Raw genomic sequence first — 6915 nt, 5'->3', positions numbered from 1 at the left:
AGATCTTTGTCAACTGCAATCTCTCTAGGGATGGAATACTCTGTCCTTTTTGGCTTCTTTCTGTTTTTCAGTTTTCTAGTCTTAAGTTCAGTTCTCCACATTGGCTTGTATTTTTTTTGAAGTCCTCGTGAAAATTTCTTAGTGTTTTAGTGCATATTTCTCCTAATATACGCAATCTTATATGCAAGTTTACATTTTTGTAAGCAATTTCCCGAATATAATGCATTTTAATGTACTACTTCTGTTCCACTGTTGAGTTTGTTCCACTGTTGAACAGTGCTCATTGTTAGAAAAATTCTCCTAGCATTTTGGCCTGCTCCAAGTCTCAAGGGGCTTGTCTAATTGCTGTGACAATGTCTTAGGTTGAATAGTCGTGCCTAGTTATGCTCTGCAGAGACACAGAGACCTGTATAATCTGTAAGCTGATCTATGAAACGCTCTAAGCTGAGATTTCACATTAAACAAAATGGAGAAAAACACACCCGTGAGTCTGAGTCTGAATCCAACAGGGTGGGCCAGGACACCAGCTGGCTCATATGAGCAGCAGAGAACAAATCTGCTCCATCTTGTTTTCTCCTTTCCTATGCAAATATAATATGTCCCTGCCTTTCTCTCATGCTCCCTGTGCATGTCTGAGGTTACCGGGGAGGTGACAGGTGCCGAATACAAATGATGGATGGGTAGCAAGCCACCCTGTAGTTGTAGGTCCTTGCAGTTATGGATACTCAAGTTCCAGGGGACTGGAAACAAAGCTCTGTGAGGAGAGACTGAAAGAATTGGGCATGTTTAGCCCTGAGAAGAGAAGACTGAAGGGAGATGTGATAGCACTCATAAAGTATTATTTATTATTTATTTATTAGATTTATAACCCGCCCCTTCTCCCAGTAGTAGCCCAGGGCGGCAAGGTACTTGAAGGTTGTCTCACAGAGGAGGGCCAGGATCTCTTCTCAGTTGTCCCAGAATGCAGGACATGGAATAATGGGCTCAACTTACAGGAAGCCAGATTTTGACTGAACATCAGAAAAAACCGTTACAGCAGTACCACAAATGGAACCAATTGCCTAGGGAGGTGGTGAGCTCTCCAACACTGGAGGCCTTCAAGAGGCAGCTGGACAGCAACCTATTGGGTATGCTTGAAATTGGATTCCTGCATTGAGCAGGGGCTGGACTCAATGGTCTTATAGGCCCCTTCCAACTCTACAATTCTATGATGCTATGAACTTAGCCCCTTGTGAGAGTAGTTTATTCTACATGGAGTCTGTCTGTATTCTGTCAGGTACCCTTCCTCTGTCACTGGGATAGCCAACCTCAATCGTTTCCTTCCTTCCCCAAGATCTCACTGTTAAATGTACATTGTTTGTTTGTTTAAATAATTTTTATCTGGCTCTGTATAGTGGTTAAGGTGTTGGACTATGACCTGGGAGACCAGGGTTTGAATCCCCACACAGCCATGAAGCCCACTGGGTGACCTTGGGCCAGTGACTGCCTCTCAGCCTCAGAGGAAGGCAATGGTAAACCCCCTCTGAATACCACTTACCATGAAAACCCTAAGCCATAAGTCGGAATTGACTTGAAGGCAGTCAATTTCCATTTTCCATTTTCAGCCAAAAAAAAAAAAAAAAGGCTCCCAGACCAATTTACAGATTGCTACAAATGATACAGTCCCTCAGGCTTACAGGATAAACAGATACAACACAAAAGGAAAATGGATTTGAAAGGAGGAGGAAATAAACAGAGATACAAGTTCTTCTCATGACCATCTCGGATGGAAAAGTTCAAGGTGAGGAGGTACCAAAAGTTCCTGGTCTCTTAGCTGAACCAATGGAGTCACCCTACAACCTTCCTCTTCTCTCCTCTATTACAGCCTGATATAATGGCTGCTGATTACAGTTGATGCTTTTCCTATAGATCTAGTAGTAAAAAATAATAATAATCAAATTTACATCTAACACTGAGACCTTGATGAAGAAACGTTGTGGTATCACTGTAACATTAAAAAGAGCAAGGAAACAGAGGCTAGGTGGAGAGCTTACAGAGAGTATAAAATATCTAAACCTCAGGGCATTTGGGTTAGGGAACTTCCCTATCTTAGGTCAGTTCATTGTCCAGCTCCCTTATTTCCAAAGCTCAGGCTTATTCAGTTTTTGGGCACCTTTGCAAAGTATCCTTTGAAGAACATAAAAACATAAGAAGGGCCTTCCTGGATGAAACCAGAGGCCTATGGGGAGCTCACAAGCAGAGCATGGGGGCAACATCACTCTCCCGTTCATGTATCCCAGCAACAGGGAAACATAACTAGAAACATGACTAGTAACTAGGGATGGAAAGATCTGTCAGTTCTGTTCTCTCAGTTTCTCAGTTTCCCCATCTTAAATTAAGTTCTCCACATTTCTGCAGCACTTTGCAATTTTTAAAAAATCCTAATGAAAGTTCACCAGCATTTTGGTGTGTATTTCTTCTAATAAACACATTTTTGTAGGCAGTTGTGACTAATTTACACATTTTTTCAAGCAATGTCTCCTCATCTAATTCATTTTGTATGATTTTCACTCATATATTAATTTTTTATGCACAATTTCCCCTAACATATGCATTTTTGTAAACAATGGTTGGTTGGTGAACTGCATTGCAAAATTCGAGTAAGGGCAAATATTGAAGGATAACTTTGTTTCAGTTCTCATATTGTTTTGGAAAGTGTGAATTTGATAGATTCAACTTGAAATGCAAAGTGAATTGAATTTCTGGCCCATCCCTACCAGTAACCACTGATAGCTTTATCCTCCATGAGCATGTCTAATCCCCTTTTAAAGGCACTCAGATTGGTGGACATCACCGTCTCTTATGATAGCAAATTCCATTCTTTAACTATGTTCTGTGTGAAGAAGTATCTCCTTTTGTCTGTCCTGAATCTTCCAATATTAAGGTTCATTGAATGGGCCATAATACTAGAGCCTGTACAGAGAAAAACTTATCTCTGTCCATTTTTTCCACACCGTGCATAATTTTATGCACCTCTATATGCATGTCATCACCCCTTACTTTTCTTTTCTTTTTTTTTCAAAACTAAAAAGCCCAAACATATCTTTGCCTCATGTGGGTGTTGCATAGGTTTGCCAGGTCAGAATCATTTCATATCCTGAGATTTCAGGGGCAGGCCTGAGTGATGTCACAGGGGTGGGCCTGAGTGATGTCATTAAGCATGATACATTAAGCAGCAACCACAGGTGCTTGGAGCATACCACTCAAACAAAAATATTTCTCCAATTGGAAATTAAGATAGAAATCTTAGCTAAAAATGGAGCCTGGGTTGAGAATATTTAATCTAGCCTACTGGGTAGGGAATATTTAATCTAGCCTGGCAAGAAGGGTTCCAGTGCCCTCAGTCACCAGGCCAGTCGCCAGAAGGCCACTGTAGGAAGAAAGGAGCCTAGTGCTGTGGAGATGTTAGATGGGAGCACTCAGGAGTAAAGATGGATGCCCCTGAAGGCTGCAGTATTAAACGCGCTAAGGGACTAAGCCCCACAGAACTCCACAGGACTTACTTTTGAGTAGATATAGTTTGGATTGTGCTGTTGTAAAGCTTGACTAGGGATCATCTGCAAAGATATCCATACCAAGCAGGGTTGGCAACCCCCTGTCTGGAATGCCCTGCCCTTATATTTTAACATGGCTGCTCCAAACCTCTTTACAAATTTGACCATGACTTCAGAAAGAGGTTTGAGAAATGAGTAAGAAGATTCTCTAACCTTTTCTGTCTACCCTGTGGGCTGCTATAAACTCACTTTGACTGCCAACCCAATTCCAGTGAGTAATAATTGACAGAGAGAAAACACACATGGTTTGGTCTACCTTCACAGGCAGCAGCTTGGGAACAACAACAATTGCAGCCACACTGCCCAGTATGTGAATTCTCTTTTACCACTACTGGGCAAGAAACAAACCATCATGCAACCAATGAGGTGCATTGTCAGTGGGTTTAAGGGGGTTGAGCTGAGCACATGGAACCACTGTTGTTGCTTTTATGGATGTAAAGGAGTGAAGTTAAAGGTAAACGAAATACAAATAGAAAAGAAAAACAAAAGACAGTGATGATTTCCTAAATGCAATACCATCCCAACCACACCAAGATTCCTATGAGTAAAGCAGAAACCTCAGCATTCCACAACCAGTCAGGATCCCTAACCAAAAACCAAAACTAAAAAAATCCTGTCAGCCATTCAGCCAAGGTCAAAGAAATCTCCATGCAGCACAGCCTGATCAGGGGCTGAAGTTAGTGCAGAATGATACGGCACGATTGCTCACGTGGGTGACATCCTATCAGCACATAATGCCTCTGCTCTGGTTGGCAATTTGCTACCAGGCCAAGTTCAAGGTGTGCTTTCCATGTTACGGGTCCCACATAGTAATGGTTCTGCTCTTGTAAGAAATCAGTCCTTTAGTGTGGCAGCACCTATGCTTTGGAACCCCCTGCCTTGTGACGTTAGGCATATGCCTTCCTTGCACTCTTTTCAGCATTTCCTGAAATCATTTTTGTTTAGGTAAGCCTATCCAGGCATGTAGAAGCTATTGTGTTTTTTTATGTTTTTAACTCATTGTTGGTTTTATTATTTTGAATGTTTTAAAATACCTGTATTTAACTGTTTTTGACAATAATTTTATTGTTTTAATTCCTTCTGTAAACCCCTTTGAGATTTTTTACAATAACGTGGTATATATATGTTGTAAATAAAATATATCAATAAATTTTGGAGTCACTGTGGTCCTTGAGTCTCTTCCCTGTTTTAGGAACAAAGGAATCTGCCTTATACCGACTTAGGCCATTAGCTCAGTACTGATGACATGGCTCTCCAGGATTCCTGGCAATAGCCTTTTCCAGAAATTGAAGTTTGGACCTTAGCATGCAAAGAATATGCCCTACCACTGAGCTACAACCCTTCCCCTGTTTAAAAAAGTATCTTTTAACATTGTTCTTTTCAATTCACTAATTGAATTCGTGAATTCAGCTTACTAGGGCACAGCTTACTAGGGCAGATCCACACTATGCACTTAAAGCACATTCAACATACATTTGAAGCACATGAATCCCACCACAGAATCATGGGAATTGTAGTTTGTTAAGGGTGGTGAGAACTATAACCATGAGAGAGAAACTACACGTCCCAGGATTCTTTAGGGGAAGTCATGCACTTTAAATGCAAGTTGGATGTGCTTTAAATGTATTGTGTGGATCTTCTTAATAAACTTTGCCAGCATGTAAATTGTTTTAATTATTTTTTTCAAAATGGAAATGAGCTATAAAGTGTACTGGGTGACCATGGGTTACTCACTATCTCACAGCATATCTGCCCCTCAGGATGAAAATAACGGAGGGGAACCATGACCACCCCGAGGAAGAAGGGCACACTTAAAATGTAGAGGAAATAATCTACAACCATAGTGTGAAATCAAATACTTATTGGGACACAGTATGAAGAAATATTTATATAAGCATGACTATCAAATTTGTTTATTATTTCCACAACCTGTAGATCAGGTCTTGAAAAACTGAAGAAGAGCCAATTTGTGTCCTTTCAAATTGACACTGTCTTACCTCCGGAGCAGAGCATATCTAGTATAAAAAACCTGGCTGAATGCAGTTCTCTTATCATTTAAATGTTTTTTCTTTGCTTTTAATAATGTTATTTGTTATTTAATTTTGAGAATTGCATTATTGTATTGATGTATTATGATGTGTTGTTATATTTGTGTTTTTGTAAGCCACCTTGAGGGCCCTTTGGCCATAAGGCGGGGTATAAATTTATTAAATAAATAAATAATAAATAAATTTATAGTGCAATCCTATGTTTGTTTACTCAGAAGCAAGTCCCAATGCATTCAATAGGGCTTACTCAAACAGGGAAGCATGCACAGAACTGCAACCTCAAGTAATAAGGAACTTCATTCACCCAACCCAAAATTCAGAATTATGCCACTTTAACCTGTTCTGTAACTATTTATACTTGTTTTTATGGTTATTGGATTTTAAAGAGATTTATTTCTTATTGTGATCTGCCTTGGTTTTCCAATCACCAACTTTTCCTCACAGCGTTGTTGGAAAGACTCCATACACACAGCAGATGTAAAAATACATACACCCCATGTAATAGTTTATTGTCAAACCAGTTGGTCATTGCAGAATGTTTTTTTTTAAATCAGTATTAGTTTCCTACATAATAAAAACTGTGATACCTAAGCCTGGCGTAATTGCATTAAAAAATAGGATTGGAGGGGAAGAGAAAGATTTACAACAAACACAATTCTTTGCTATGTTCACTCAAAAGTCCCATTAATTTACAGTATAATCCTAACCATGTCTACTCCAAAGCAAGTCCTATTGAATTCAATGGGGTTTACTCCAGGTATGTGGGATTAGCATTGCAGCTTTACTCCCAGAAAAGCAAGTACTGGAATAAAGCTTCATATTGGGAAGGTTTTCAAAACACTGCCCCTCTTCAACAGCCCAGGAAAATTTAAACTTGTTTGACTCCTGCACATAAGAGAGAGAAAAACTGAAAGCTATATACTTACTCAATTTATGAGACTTTCAGATAAACAGAAAAAACCATCCATTTTCTGGCATTGCAATGGGGTCTAGGCACTGCCTGGAGGTCAACAAATCACAACCCTGACTTCACCTATTGGTTACAACCCTGAAAGGGCAGGGTTAGAGCAGCCTGCTACGAGCTGATTTAACAGAAGTTGTGGGGGGCGGAGGCTGCTGTTTTGGTGTATATCTCATGAACCAGATATAAACTTTTTTTTAATGAAAGCTGAGAGTCTGGAGATTAAGGTGACTCACCCAGAGAGGACCCCCCCCTCAAATCTGGAGTCTCCGGGCAAAAACTGGACACCTGGCAACCCTAGCACTGTTGCATC

Source organism: Rhineura floridana, chromosome 11 (genome assembly GCF_030035675.1).
Source record: "Rhineura floridana isolate rRhiFlo1 chromosome 11, rRhiFlo1.hap2, whole genome shotgun sequence".
Taxonomy (NCBI): domain Eukaryota; kingdom Metazoa; phylum Chordata; class Lepidosauria; order Squamata; family Rhineuridae; genus Rhineura; species Rhineura floridana.
Note: the sequence above shows the minus strand (reverse complement) of the source record.